General features: G+C 32.1%; 1 protein-coding gene and 1 non-coding gene across 2 annotated transcripts in view; one reads left to right on the top strand and one right to left on the bottom strand.

Moving 5' to 3' along the window:
• The window catches only part of LOC126007023 (55 kDa erythrocyte membrane protein-like), a 40701-nt gene that overhangs the window by 14344 nt on the left and 9426 nt on the right, over positions 1-16931 (top strand). The gene's annotated exons all lie outside the window — the stretch shown is intronic.
• LOC126007796 (small nucleolar RNA SNORA51) lies at positions 8909-9041 on the bottom strand. Its single transcript, XR_007495279.1, has one exon. It is a non-coding gene; the product is annotated as a small nucleolar RNA SNORA51 (small nucleolar RNA).

Here is a 16931-nt window from a genome sequence, read left to right as displayed (position 1 = left end):
AATCTTTACATTGTATTTATTGCATGAAATTTTTGCAACTAATGAAGTGAAATTTTTTCATGCAAATGACTTGTTTCTAATTTATACATTTATATATATATATGTACATATATAATCCAGCAGTCTTCAGGGATCTGTACTGTGCTCATGATCAAGTATTACAAGCAACTCAATAATATCTCTCTAAATCTTTGTTTACTGTTTATATATTTCATAGATTATGCAGCTGCCTCAGAAATCACACAGATCACAGTATTACAAAAGAAATCCAACATTGTTCTACTTTTGTACTCAGCTTCATATCTTAGGGTTGTATTCTTTGCTCTCAACTGAAAATAATTAAATATTTTTCATGCCCAAAACTTGAGATATATTATATTGCCTCAAAAATATATTTAGTCATAGCACAATGGATAGGGTGCTTGCCTTGCATGTGATTGACCCAGAATTGGTCCCTAGCATCCCATATGGTCCCTGCGCCCATGAGGAGTGATTCCTGAGCACAGAGCCAGTAGTAACCCCTGAGCACATTTGGTATGGCCTAATAATAATAATAATAATAATAATAATAACACATTTAAATTCACCAAAATTTTATTATAAATGGGAGAGTGATGATACAAGGCAGTAGAGTTTCTGTGTTCAAAATGAAAATTGTGAAAATCATTGAAGGTCCTAGTATTGTGCACTGGATACAGTCTTTTAAAATTCACATATCAAAATTCTAATATCCAAATTGATAGTATTAGAAGGTAGTGACATTAGAAGGTGACTAAGTTATGAGTGGGAAAATCATAAATGAGATTATAGAAATTATAAAAGAGACCCCATAGAACTCTTCCATTCTTGCCACCTGAAGACACAGTAGGACTATTTTTAGGAAGTGGTCTATTAACAGACTAAATTCGCCAGCATATTTATCTTGAAATTCCTTAAATAAACTTAAGTTTATTTATAAGTCACCTAAATTGTACTCTTTCACAGAAACAGTCATAAGTAATAGGTCATATGGTACAATATATTACATTATTTATCAGTTGAAATATCTTAAATAGATAAAAAAATATATATACTCAATTAGAATCTTAACCAAACACTCCTATTTCACTGTGGGATTTCAAACAGAAGAACGAAACAAAAACTCAACAAGAAAAGACAGCGAATTCCAAAGAGCGAGATTATTTGCTGGGAGATAAGATAAATAAATATGAGAAAGAAGATCAGTAGGTAAAGGCTAATAAATATTGCCAACTGCTCAAGCAGTTCCTGAGTTGTAGCCCAATGGCAACTACTAAGTTGGGTGGCTACATTTTCATGGTTTGTCTCATAAAACATCATGAATCAAAACAGATTTAGTTTACTTATTACTAAAATAAAAGTAAAATAAAAAATTTGTTTTGGCTTCCTGTGATCCTAATCTTACAGAATCCTAATGTTATAGGATTTCAAGGATCACTTTAGTACATTGCTTTCCAATGGGAAATCCAGTTCTATACTGAAGTGGGGGGGGGTATAACCTGAACCCCAAGAAGGAGTGGTGAAGTGAGAAGTCATATGTCTCACCATAATCAGGGAGGTAAATGAAATGAAACAGCTTCCATGGAGACCAGGTACCTCCTCATAAAGAGTTATGGATATGAAACCATCCAGGGAGAGTTCCTCATAAGACTCCCTATATTACTCTATTACAGGGAGGATGAAAATTCATTAACTAATATTTAATCTAGATTGAAAAATATATTTAAGGTATATGCAAAAGTTATAGTACCTCTTTTATTGATTAAGAGTATACATGACAAATAAACACAAGAGATGGCCAATGTCATCAGTCATTAGAAAAAAAATAGTCACACACCTAGAGACCTCCAGAATACAGGCCTATTTATATGTGGACAAAACACATACTGGAATTGCTGATATTTGGAAAACACCTGGACATTAAAAGAAAATTATAATTGCACATGTATACTTGCACAAGCTATAATTGCATGAGTATATTAATAACTTCTAAATAGATAGAACAAAAACTTTTAGAATAAAATAATTCTGCATATGACAAGAAAGTCATTTTAACTGCCTTTTTAAAATGAGGATTCACATTTTTGCTTTGAAATAGACCTCAAGATAATGTGAGGGAAGATAAGTTAATTCAGATAATTCATATACTCTCTGTATAGCCTATCAATTATTTAGCAAAAATATGAAGTCTCAAGCTTACAAAAATGTGACTAGAGAGATTGATTAGAAAACAGGAGGAAAGAAAGAAAGAAAGAAAGAAAGAAACAACGAAAGAAAGAAAGAAAGAAAGAAAGAAAGAAAGAAAGAAAGAAAGAAAAGAAAGAAAAGAAAGAAAAGAAAGAAAGAAAGAAGAAAGAAAGAAAGAAAGAAAGAAAGAAAGAAAGAAGAAAGAAAGAAAGAAAGAAAGAAAGAAAGAAAGAAGAAAGAAAGAAAAAGAAAGAAAGAAAGAAAGAAAAGAAAGAAAGAAAGAAAGAAGAAAGAATGCCTTAACAAAAATAACTCTGTTAGACAGTTTACATTATTAAATGAAATTACAATTGGTTTTTTTTATTTCTTTAACTCAGATAAAAGTTAGTTTGTCACTATTGATATGGCCTAGATTTTAAATTCATAGAGAGTATCTGTGTAAGCCTTCACATGAATGGCACTTACAGGTATACATACAGAGAAAATTCAAGAACTGAGTTTTGGTCAATACTGAAAACAAAATTGAGAGGAGAGGAGGGGAGGATAGAGGAGAGGAGTGGAGTGGAGTGAAGGGAAGGGAAAGGAGGGGAGGGGAAGGGAAAAAAAGTGAAGGGAAGAGGAGGTGAGAGGAGGAGAGGGGAGGGGAGGGAAGGGGATAGGAGGAGAGGGGACAAAATTAAAGAAAATTAAAAAAAAAAAAACAGAGACTGAATGATTCTCTTTTACGTGGGACTTAAAGATATAGAGCAAGGTAGCTTTGGAAGTGGGAAAGAGCTTGGTAATGGGAAAATGGATCCATATAATTAAGTTGCAGCTGTGGAGCATGTTAAAAGGGAGGGTTATTGGGGTCCTTAAGGGAGGGAGATGGGTACACTGATGATAGGTGTGAATGAGAAACCATTATTATTAACAGTATTGTAAATCACAGAACCTCAGTCAAATAAATGCATTAATAAAAATCTTTTCTGTTCTACTTTGTATTAATTAGATTTGGTAACTTTACATCATAATTATAAATATTAACACTATTATAAATGTTTACATGGACTCTAATTATAACATTTCTAAATCATATAACTAAAAATTAAAAGTTGATTTTGTATAAGAAAATAGCTCTTTTAAGTTTATAGCCATTGTCTGGTTTGACCTTTAGTTTTTAAACTAATCACTTAAATTTTTTATATAAACGATGAGAATTTTTTTCTATTTAATGGAAATTTTATTATTATGTAAGAAATTACATGTGAATTACTCAGGAGCATGAAACATTGTTGTAATCACTCTAAAATTAACTATTAGCTTTAATTTACTAAGGGATGCAAACTTTCATTTTAATTACTATAAAATTTTATGACATATAGAATAAAAGGTAATATGTAAGCCTAATTTTAATTATCAGTTACAAATTCCTACAAAATAAAAATTTATTTACATATAAGATATATAAATAATTATTTAACCAAAATTAGTGTACTGTTATGAAAATAGAATAAAATTTTGAATTTAAGAATTAAATCATTCTTCTAGCTTAATGTCTGCTTGTTTAAAAACATTTCTGTGGATAGATAGTACACAGGAAAGTAGTTTTCTTGCTCCAGGTTAAGCCATGTTTGATCATCTGCACTACATATGGTCCTTTGAGCACCATCAGAGTAAACCCCGAGCAGCTGAGTGTGGCCCAATCCTCACCCCCCCAAAAAAAATTAAAGTTCTTGACTGTATTGACTCTTGGCATTTCAGCCTTTTCATCTTTGAAATAAAGAAAATCTTTTTTATAATAGTCATATTTCTTCATTTCTATGTCTCAGCAACTATGAACTAGAAAATTAGGAATAATAGTGTTCGTGCTACCATATGTTGAATTAATAAAATTAAGCAAATGAATTCTTAGAACTTAGTCTCTAAAAGATCTAGTGTTAAATATGTGCATTGTATTTGCTTATTATTTATTATATGCAGTAGATCTATGTGAATCAAATGTCTTTTTAAGATTAGGAAGTCCCTAAGCAAACATTTCACTATTTCAAAGGCATCAAGATTGTCATAATCATTTTGTAAATTATTAAATAATCTAAATTTACATTAAAATGCTATTGGAATAAAATTTTAATGTCTCTATGTTTTAAGTCTCTAAGAAATACTAGTAATTACAGAATCAGATAACTGACTCGAAATTTGTTCAACAAAATTATTGTAGATATTTTTAAGGAAAATATGAAAATAATGTGGCTAACCAGTACATTTATTTTCTTGAGTTTTTAAGTCACTTTTAACTCAAATTTGCATATTTAGTACAGTTAAGTTTTGAAAGAATCATTTGACTAGTATTTTTTCAAATGAGTTTAGTAGATTGATGCAAACTTCAAATTAAAATGAGGGGGTTTACTTTTTTCTTTTTTTTTTTCTTCTCTTGGGTTTGTGAGTAAATGCAAATTTGTTATAATCAGTTTCCTGAGCAGTACATGATGGATAACACATTAGACAGACTATTGGTTTTCAGAACATTTATAAACATAAAAGCTTCAACATCTTATATTAAAAGCTAATAGATCTTTAGAAATTTGTTCAGAGTTTTAATAATAATGAAATAAGAAGCTATTTTGAGGTGCTTCTTGGAATGAATAATATCAATTAAAGGAACACAGAATTGGCAAAACGTATGTATTACAATAAAACAAATGGTTTTTGCAAGATAGTAGAAAAGTGATTCCTTAAAAATCTTCCTTATTGTGCTATTTTCTGCTTATGGGGTGTTCAAAGAAACAAAAATGGTATTAGAACAATTACTCTTTTATCTCAATTAATTATTCTCCTTATATAAGTACATGTGATCTAGTGTTTCATAATTCAATCTAAAGTACAGAATAAGCTATGCATGCATTTTTACATTTAAAATGTCTTTATTTTCACATTTGCATACGTTCTTCAGGGATAAAATACATTCTTATTTAAATATGCTTTTAATATTTATTAAATACAATTGAATATGCTTGGTACTTTTTAAAGATAACTTCCAGAAACAGACTATTTATAGTTCCATAAATGAATGGTTGTTTTTTAGTAGACTCCCACAATATTGTACATGGAAGACCTCCGATGTAAATGAGAAAGAAGTAAAATAGAAATCACTGGCACCAATCTAAAAATCTAATCTTATTAGGGTAAGAAAATATATCCAATTTGAAAGTTGAAATTACCTTTCTCTGTAACTTTTTCAAGCTGTAGGAAAATAATTAAGTTTCGTCATATGTTTTGCTTACTCATGCAGAATGTAACTAAGGATTTTTTAAAATTCAGTAGCCTAAATTCCACTTCAAACTTAACTTCAGGTAATTCTCAGCTGAAGCCAACATTAGACTTAAGAGACTGATTCTGCTTTGAGCACAGGAAGACAATAGAGCATAATTTTGAATATACTAGCTATTCACTTCAAGATCACTTCAATATTTAGCTTCAGATTACTTACTCAACTCATATTACAAGCAGAAAACAAAAAAGTGAATTGTTCAGTGATGCTTCTTAATGTAATTAATATAATTTCTGGGTTCAAATATATGTATAGTTGTTGCATACATATTCAACAAAGAAATATTATATTTTTATTGTACACTGATTTTGCTACTTCCCATTATCATATTAGAATATACTTTACTCGGACCCGGAGAGATAGCAGCTTGCAAGCAGCTGATCCAGAACCTAAGGTGGTTGGTTCGAATCCCAGCGTCCCATATGGTCCCCCACCCCCACCCCCGTGCCTGCCAGGAGCTAATTCTGAGCAGATAGGCAGGAGTAACCCCTGAGCGCCGCAGGGAGTGGCCCAAAATCAAAAACAAACAAACAAAAAAAGAATATATACTTTACTCAACTCTTGTGAAGTAATTTTCAAAAAAATTTTAATCTCTTAATTATGAAAATCATTACTTGAAAGAAATAGAAATCATAGCTATGATGTTTTAATACAGGACATGTTTTTAATCTTTAGCTTCACCTTAATTATGTATATATAAATATCTGTAAGGACAGATCCATATAAAAATCTTTTAAAATGTCCATAGATTTATAATTTAATACATTAGTCATAATTATTCAGGCCAGAATTCAGTCCAAGATCAGGTACCCATCTTCACTTGCATTATTTCTCTTTTTCTTTTTCTTTTATTTTTTTGGTTTTGGGGTCACATCTAGCTCTGCACTCAGAAGTCGCTCCTGGCAGGCTTGGGGTACCATATGGAATGCCGGGATTCGAGTCATCCTCAGTCCTGGATCAGCTGCATGCAAGACAAACAGCCCACTGCTGTGCCATTTCTCCGGCCCTTCCCTTTTTCTTTTACATCATTACTCTAAGTGTGATCTAGGGATCTAACCAAGGGCTTCATAAATGCAAGGTACTAACTCATCATTAGCCATGATCCCAATATCATCCCAATATCATCATTACAAGTAAAACAAATTGATCAATGAGCACATACACAAGCTACTTGATCAAAACCAAAAGTGCTCTTCGAATTCTCTTCTCATTCACCAGGGACAAAAGAACTAAGATTTGTAATAATTTGGTATATGTTAACCCGAGAGAGCATTGAGTAAGAACAATTGCATTTTTCACTGTTACCTATATTTTCACTATGCAGCTTATATTTTGTGTCATTTTCAACACTATTTTTCTAACTTCCATTCTTTAGTCATAGAAAGTAATTACTACATCTATTATTTTCTGGTAGCAGCATATGGTATGGCTGATTTCAGTCATAGATTGAGATGAGCTAGCCTGCTGACTCATCTGTATTAGGGGCATACCCTACCAGAGAAAGGTCTTGCTTTCTGAATTTAGGCAAGCAGACATGATTGCAAATGGAGCAAAAAAGATATATTAAAGGTGTCAAAAGAAGAGAAAAGTAAATATTTCTCACTTTACTCATAAATAAGATGCAATGTACCATTTCTGTGGGTAAGGCATTACCTGCTGCACTAACACTAATCTTTTGTCCTTACTGTCATAATTTCTGTAAATTTTGACCAGTATACTCTCCCTCTCCTTTGATTCTAAAATCATGCAACTTCTTTTGAATGCTTAAACATGTAAGCACATTTTTAAAAGTAAAAAAAGAGGAGTCTATATTTTATGAAGCTGAATAAAAAGCATTCAAACATAATGTGTAGAAATTTGTTTTGATGTTAAACCAACCATGAAACTGATATCTTAGGAAATATAGGTAAAAATGTATGTATATATTTTTAACTTTTTTAAATTTAAGATTATACCTATTTTAAAATCATTCATTATAAGATATAAGGTACTGAAATATAAATGGGTGAAATAGGTATGATATACTTATGCTTGTATTATATAATATATAACTCTGAAATTTACTCTTTAAAAGTGGACATGAGAGGCCCGGAGATATAGCACAGCGGTGTTTGTCTTGCAAGCAGCCGATCCAGGACCTAAGGTAGTTGGTTCAATCCTGGTGTCCCATATGGTCCCCCGTGCCTGCCAGGAGCTATTTCTGAGCAGACAGCCAGGAGTAGCCCCTGAGCAAAGTCGGGTGTGCCCCCCCCCAAAAAAAAAGTGGACATGAGAAGGTGACCAGGGATATAGCTAGAAAGGTTGATGTACACACTTGGCATTATGTGAAACAAAAAGCTCTGCCCATTGTGCCTCAGAGACGATCCATGTCATTCCTCAAGTATCACAGTATCCAAGAAGCACTATATTTCTTGCCTTGAGCACCTAACCATCAGATCTTCACAGTCAAATTAAGTATGACCTTCAGATCATGGAGCACTCCAGAACAAATTGCCCTACCCACCCTCATCAAAAGTAAAGAAGTAATGAAAGGAGATAAATAAAATATCGGTATTTGTATATGGGTATATAGTGATTTATTATATTCTCTTTCTAACTTCAAAATGTTCAAATTTTTAAGTGTACAATATAAAATGGAATAAATGCCATATGCAAAGTTTTACTTTTAAAATAATTTCCATTAAAATTAAAACGTTTATCCTTGGGGGGATTAATTCCATTACAGTGACAGAATGTAATGGCAATTGGCCAAAAGGTAAAGTTTTTTTCTTTCATTTAAACTCACTAAGTCTCTAGCAACAAAATTTGTCATACCTATCCATTTTAACACCCTGAAGGGCAAAGTGAAAGAATTATTATTCTACATTAAGAATCAAGTAATGTACTGACTATATCAAAAGGAAACTTGGGAATTATTGAGAACATCATCAAGAGAAAATATATAAAGCTTGAAAAATTACATTGCTTATTATTGATTATTGAAATATTGAACAAGTAGTTAACAAAATCACCTGAAATATTAACTCAATCAACCTGTTTCAGAATCTGTCATGACAGGGCATTCTTATATTAAACCCACCTTATTTTTTCAAAGAATTGAGGCAATTGCAGTAATATTGAGAACAAGTCCTCCCCTTAAAATGTCAAATGAGCCATTTTATATTAATTTATTTATCATTTAGTTATAATATAAAATGTTCAGAAATTCATTTTTCGCAAAACTCTATTTCTAGTTACTGCAAGCAAAATTTTAAGATGTAACAACTGTAAAGATTAAATAAACTAAAATATTTCTTACTGAGTATGTTGGCATTCACTAAGATTATTTTCATTACATTCACTTAATGTGAGATTCATTGAGGTTAAAGATAGACTCAAAGTTATTTATTTAAAATTTTTTGTCCCCCAATTCACAATACAGACCAGGCAAAAGGCCTGGGTTGAGGTGTATATGGGGTGCATTTACTGTACCTCCTATTTCTATACAGTTAGTGTAAAGAACACAGACTGTGGCAAGAATTAGCAGGCCTTATCTTTTCTTTTTTTTATTTATTTAAAATTTTAATTCATCAAGTATAGTAATCTTGTGAGTAAATGAGAATAAGAATATTTAGGTAAATTTCTTCAGGTTACACAGTAAATAAAAGTCCCATGGTTCAACAATTTGCTTAATGACTACTCTGTACTACATGATATTTAGGAAACTCCTTAATTACTACATGAATTGCTTATAATCTTGTAAAGATTGATGGTTGAGGTTCTAAAATTAGTGATTTGATCTATAAAAGTGGTTGTTCATGTAGGCAAAATAATTTTTATTCTATTTGGAAAGTTCTAATAAAATACCAGACTATATCTCTTAAATCAGGTTTATAAATGTTTCAACTTGCAATTTCTTTTCAACCAAGAATTTTTAGTGGCACAGGTATATAAGATAAATAATTCACAATAATAGCAAATTTATTTGAATACAAGCTTTCACCATAGCTGAGGAGTGCAGTTAGGACAGAGAAGAAACCACTATGACACTATGACTATGTATTGGGAATGATCACTCTGAACAAGACCTAAGGACTGAAAGAAAGTTAAGTGATATGCATGATATCATTACCCCCTTCAGTAAGCATATTGCAAACCAGTGTTTAAAATATGTTATGCTACACTATATGGCATTATAATCTATAATGTAAGGAGCTATGAATGAAACAAGTTTATTTTCATTGTTCTGGAAGTTGGAAAGTTCAAGATTAAGAAGATGCTGAGAAATTGAGATGACAGGAAGGCCTACTTTTTGTTTTCCAGAAGGCTCTTTGTGCACCTGATTTCAGGTGCTCTATGTCTTTGAAGACTCCTTTATACTGACAGCAGTATCAATCATGAGAGTCCTACTCTGACAGTATAAGCACTTCTTAAGGTCCATCTCATGGTTCCATCACAGCAGACATTAAAAATTCCAAAGAAATTTGGGGGTACACAAACATTCGATTCAGAATAGAGTCAGATCACATTGAATCGGGACCTAATTTTTCATTTGAATTTAATTTTTGTCAGGTTTGTTAGAGTTATATTTCGGGATGTAACTGCCTACAACATGATCACAGACTCATTATCAATTGATCTTAAGTTAGTAATGAGCTTATGAAATTTATGAGACAGAACATTCCCCTCTTTCTGTTTCATAACTTTAATTAGTATGACCAGTAATCAGAATTTAAGCATGTTGTAGAAGCTTCAGAATAGCATAACTCAATAAGCACAGTTTCAGACCTTTCCAACACACAGACTAAATTTTGTTTGAAGAAATAAGATCAAGGACTGGCACATCAAGAAGAACAACAACAACCAATGCTGGCTTATAGGCAGGGAGAAAGAGAATCTCATTCACCTAGGGGCCCCAAACAACAATGCAGAAAAGCCCTCTGCACTCCTATGTTCATTGCAGCACTATTTGCAGTAGTCAGAATATGGAAACAATTCAAGTGCCACAGAACAGATGAGTGGATAAACTGTGGTACATCTACAAAATAAAATTCTATCAAACTGTTAGAAAAGGCAAAGTCATGAAATTTGCTTATATATGGAGATTGTATACTTAGCAAAATGAGTCAGAAGGAGACAGATAGATATAGAAGGATCATGCTCCTTTGTGAGATCTAAAAAAGAAAATAGCATATCTAAAGACAATTGAGATGAGAAACAGGAGGACAGTTCGATGGTAGGAATAGAAAACTTGCCGCCAAGAGTTGAGAAGTGCAGTTAGAGCAGAGAAAATTTCACTATGACAAAGGTAGTTGGGAATGATCACTCTGGACAAGAACGAAGTGCTGAAAGTGATATGCACAATATCCTTCACTAACCATATTGCAAACCAGTATTTAAATTTGAAGAAAAGTAAAATATGAGAAAGAGAAGAAAATTGTCTGCCATAAAGGCAGAGAGGAGAGAGGACAGGGAGGGATGCCAGGAATAAGCTAATAAAAATGTGTACCAGAGGGATTTGTGTTGGACACTGCATAACTGAAACTCAATCCTGAACTCAATCCTGAACAACTTTGTAATTGTTTATCACAGTGACTCAAAATAAATTAAAAATAAATAAAAGGGGCCAGAGAAATAGGACAGCAGGTAGGGCGTTTGCCTTTCAAGCAGTCAACCCAGGTTCCATCCCCAGCATTTAGCATCCCTTATGGTCCCCTAAGCCTTCCAGGAGTAAGTTCCTTTATTATTATTATTATCATTATTATTATTATTATTATTATTATTAATTTTGGTTTTGGGGCCATACCCTGTGATGCTCAGGAGTTACTCCTGGCTATGTGCTCAGAAATCACTCCTGTCTTGGGGGGCCATATGGGACTCCAGTGGATTGAACTGCGGTCTGTCCTAGGTTAGCACATGCAAAGCAAATGCCCTACCACTTGTGCCACCACTTTAGCCTCCAGGAATAATTTCTAAACACAGAGCCAAGAGTAACCCCTGAGTTCTGCCAAGTGTGGCCCCAAAACAAACATCAAAAAAGGTCAAAGAAGATATTATATCAAAAAGGTAACTCTAATCCTCATGTCACATTTATACTATACTTTTCACAATAATATTTAAGAATATTTGTTAATTTTAAAACATAATATGTGACTATTTCCAAAGAAGTAACAATCACAATCTCTATATAACTTCCAGGTTGTGTTTATGCTAAGTGTGATCAAAACACATAAAATTAGTAATTTAATAATGCAACTATTGGGGGTAAAGTGGTAGCACAGTGGGAGGGTGTTTGCCTTGTGAGCAGCTGACCCAGGATGTACCTTGGTTCTATCCCCAGCATCCCATATTGATCCCCCAAGCCAGGAGCAATTTCTGAGCACATAGCCAGAAATAACCTCTGAGCATCACCAGGTATGGCCCAAAAACCAAAATAATAGGGGCCAGTGAGGTGGCACTAGAGGTAAGGTGTTTGCCTTGCAAGCGCTAGCCAAGGAAAGACCGCGGTTCGATCCCCCAGCATCCCATATGGTCCCTCCAAGCCATGGGTAATTTCTGAGTGCTTAGCCAGGACTAACCCCTGAGCATCAAATGGGTGTGGCCCGAAAAACCAAAAAAATAATAATGCAACTATTTAGAAAATTTTGGGCATCATATTCAAATTAAAGAATATGTACACATATGCTATAATTTTATACATTTTACTTTTACTTTAATATGAACTCTTGGACTTTGATTAACCATTATGTGCCAATACAGATTGGTTAATAGTAGTAAATATACCACTATGATGAGAGTTGTCCACAATACAAGGACTTTTAGGGTACATGAAACCAGGAAGCCCTGTAGAACATATGAAGAACAGGAACCCCTATTCTTTCTACCCAATTTTGGTTTGAACATAAAATTTCCCTAAAGATTAAGGTTTATTAATTTAAAGCATCAATAAAATATTTTTTCCTAAAACACAAATAATCAACTGTTAACTCCAGGCTCCATATTTAATACATTATCTATGCAGAGAGTTTTTGCTCAGTTAAAACAATGATTAAATTGAAGCCCAGATATTTTAACATGTAGTGCACATCTTTTTAAAATTTAAAGTCAAAATTCATTTCTTGTTAATATAAATTACCCTGCATATAAATGATATATCCTTGTTTTAAGGAAACATTATTTCATACTCTTTCCTAGTGATTCTCTGTTTCAGTGCTAAATACAAATCCATTGTTCTTTCCAGCATGAAGAAACTACTAAATGAAAAATTTTACACTATTTTAAGTTTTCCTATTACCTATAGAGCTTATCCATAGGAACTTCTGTAATTCAGAGCAAACCAATTATTTTAGTCTTTTTAGAAGATTATATTTAGAATCAGATCAGTGAACTGAACTGGGTGAATTAAAAAAGAGATCAAAGTTTTTAATAGATTTTCCAATGAAGAAAATTTCCAGTAGGCTAGACCAAAATTGCCAGATTGAATATATTTTAGGGGAAAGTGTATATAATTCTAATCAGTACAAACAATAATGGAACTATTACACTATAATGTATATAACACAAGTCTATTTTAGAATCCCTCTGGATATTTGAAGAAATTAAATTTTAAAAATATAAATAATAGTATTTGTGAATTTTAAAATGCAGAAATTTGTAGAGAAGACCTAATAGTTTCCCCTCATTTACAAAAGTTGCCTTTTAGAATCACTGATTGTTTCTCAGAGCTAATAAATTAAAGATATCTTTACCCTAAAACCATACTTTAAGAGAAAATTAGCTTTGGGGAATGAATGCAGATGCAGTAACTAAAGTAAAGTAATTGATTCATTTTTTTCCTTAAGCCGTTGGTCCTCTCTCTTTCTACCTTAGATGAAGATAAGAATTAAGACTTGGTGTTTAAGTAAAATTAATTTTCAAATAAATCACACAACTCTGGAAAAATTTAATTCAGTATTAGATACCAAAGAATTAAGTGCCAGTAATGTTTCTGATGTGTTGTGTTGTGTTTTGTTGCCCACACCCCGCAATATTGAAGTATCTAGTACATATAATATTTTTAGTTACTTCTTAACTCAAGATATATGTATTAGTAATACTTTTATTTCTTCAGACTCAAATAATCTCTGGTCTGTAGTTATCACTATATCCAACAACCAAATATGCATTGTTTCTAAGATATTACATATATATAAATATTTGCCAAATACTTAATTCTACAAAATCAGTTGTTGTGCATATATATCTGAAGACATTACGATTTATATCATAAATTAGAATTTTATGATTGTTATTCATAACAATTCTTTTTTGTTGCTTGTCTCAGAAGTGAAGCACATGGACATCCTAAATTATTTTCCTTATCAACACAGCCAGCTTCAACTTGTTTTCCAATATCACAGTAATTTAACAGCTGACTTGGCAGGAAGACATGGGCCAGAGTTACAAGGAAAATGACACCCACAGTCCTTTTAGTAAGGGCTACAATGTCGCTTTTGCATCTCACAATAGTTTTGCAGCTGTCATTCACTCATCCCAGCAGGGTGGCTGTGACTAATATAACTATTTTCTATTTTTACACCCAATCTGAAAACTTTTAATAAGCTAAATGAGACTTTCTAATAAGATACCCAAAATTTAATGTTTTGTTAACTCATGCTAAGAAAAACTAAGCAATATTTTCTGCCTTAAAGGCCACAGCCTTAATAAATATTAAATGATATAGAGTAATTATAAAGTATGGAAACAGATGTTCGGTTGTCAAGATACTCTTTCCGCACTGATTATTTTTTCTTTATTTAAACATCTTGATTACAAATATGATTGTGATTAGGTTTCAGTCATATAAATAACACCCTCCTTCACCAGTGCAACAATCCCATCACCAATGTCCCAAATCTCCCTCCATCCCATCCCACCCCATCCCCACCTGTACACCAGACAGGCTTTCCAGTTCCCTCATTTATTCACATGATTATGGTAGTTCTCAGTGTAGTTATTTCTATAACTGCACTCACCACTCTTTGTGGTGAGCTTCATGAAGTGAGCTGGAAGTTCCAGCCCTCCTCTCATTTGTCCTCTCCATTAATGATAGTGGCTGAGCTGGATGATTCCTTACTTGATTATGCTAATCTGACAATTCAGTGGCAGCATCATGGGATGTGGAGTTGTTCAATCCCAGCAGCTCTGGATCTCACTAAAACTACATCCTACAGAGCATGAGGCTGATAATTTATAATACTGGCATATCATTTACAATAGTAGCTCAAATCAATCCTGAAACAAAACCATCTGGAAAAGCATTGATTCTGGGCAACTCTTAATACATTACATTCTTTTCTTTTCTTAATATGTTTGGGGATGTTGGGTCATACCAGTAGTACTTTGGATTTATAATGTGATCTCCAGCAGTACATATAGCCCCCTACCAGAAGTGATCCCTGAGCAAGAAACCCTAAGCACCAACAAAAGTGACTCAAAAGAACAATAAAATGTCTACAGCTTTTCATTATACTGTTAATTTTCTCAAATCAACATAAAAATTTATTTTGCTCTGTAACCTCTCAATTCAACTCTATTCTTTCATTTTGCCTTGCAACCAACTCACTGCAATTTATACTGAATGGTTTGATATAAATATAAATGTATTGAAAGATTTAATAATTAGTCTTATGAAAAATGTTCATTTTCATACAAAGTTACATATGTATATTTGTAAGTTCTATAATATATTCTGATGACAAACAAGAAATAACCTTAACCATACATAAGCAATTCAAAAAACCCCATGGTTTATATGCTGCCAAAGTCTCAAGAATTGTAGTTGGTAGCTATATACATAATATACAGTTTCATCAACCTCCCATAGAAAAAAGAAGTGTAGACAAGGTATTTGTGTCCAAAAATTTACGTTCATGTGCTAAAACAAGGACTTAAATTCATTATCAGTTTAATTATATAATATGTCAGCTGAATTTCATTGTTACTAGGAATATGCTCATAGACTTCTGGCTGCACATAACTGAATTATACGATGGGGTATGATAATTATAGAAACCATGCTATCTGGTTCAATACCAATATTTTTAAGATGTTTAGGTATAAGTTCTCAATGAATAAAATGTGCATTGTATCTCAACAATAATAGGATTTTGTCTGTGTCTATTTTTATACCTTTTGTAATTTATTGCAATTATAAAAGAAGCAATATAGAACAGTCTCCAAAAAGTAGCAAATTCCAAAGCATTTATTAAAAGACACCAAAGAAGTCTTTTCTAACATTAGGAAAATGACAGGAAAAATAATACTAATAGCCAATGCAGGGACAAAAGCTTCTAAAATATTTCCTAAATTCTGAATGAGAAAGTAGCATTTAAGGTCAGTAGACAGGCTTATGTGATACTTTTCAAAAAAGTATCTAACAAAAAAGAAAGAGAAAAAAAAAAGAATCTTTAACAAAAAAGAAATAGAAAACAGTTAAAACAAAGCCTTTACTTGGTAAAAGAAGAAAAAAAGAAAGAGAAAACATGTAACATAAACAACAATAATATATAATATACATAACAGCTACTTAAAAGATATTTGAAATATACTCAAACACAATCACCAACATTATTTATAGTGTAAAATATTTTCATGTTAGACAATACTGAAATAACCATTTTAAAGTAAGACTGAATACATGCAATCATTTTATCATTTTATATTTTATATATGCCTTCATATAAATTGTTTTAATTGCAAGTGTGGGAAAGGAAAGTTGGTATTACATGATTTGGTTTTTAATTTTATATCATGGACATATGTAGTAAAACAGGAGACTCTGGGGTTACTAGAATATTGTTTGCAAAATAATATTTCAGTAGGAATATGCAGATCCTGGAGAGAAGTTTAAAATACAATATATATATATATATAATTATACCAGTGGGTACCTCATGTTGATATAAGCCTACTAATATAGTAAGCAATAAATATACATATGTATGTGATAAATAACAGATATTTGGATGTAAAGTCAAATCAAGACAACACATATCTACTGAATGTAAGTTCTTGAGTAAATTGTATCCATTATGGGTATTCAGCTCTGTTATCATAGTCTAACTATAATAAAAACTAAAAAGCATGTTTCACAAGATTGAGTGACACAAGTAATTATATAAAATATTATATCTATTTTTGGATCATTTGGGGTCAGACCTTGTAGTTTATCAAGGGCTACTCCTGGTTCTTAGTCACTCCTAGTGGTGCTCCAGTGACCTTAAGTGCTTAGAAATGAACCAGAGTTGGACAAATGCAAGTACCCTAAAGTAAATTTCTGTAAGTCAAATAATTATATATACATATATTTTAATGTGTTTGACTTGTGTTTTTGAACAAATGTAATATCCTATTAAAATCTAAAGTAAAAATTGTTATAAATTCACAATTGCATTGTGCT

Source organism: Suncus etruscus, chromosome 4 (assembly GCF_024139225.1).
Source record: "Suncus etruscus isolate mSunEtr1 chromosome 4, mSunEtr1.pri.cur, whole genome shotgun sequence".
In the NCBI taxonomy this organism is placed as follows: domain Eukaryota; kingdom Metazoa; phylum Chordata; class Mammalia; order Eulipotyphla; family Soricidae; genus Suncus; species Suncus etruscus.
The sequence above is the reverse complement of the archived record's forward strand: the minus strand, read 5'-3'. Positions and strand labels throughout refer to the sequence as shown.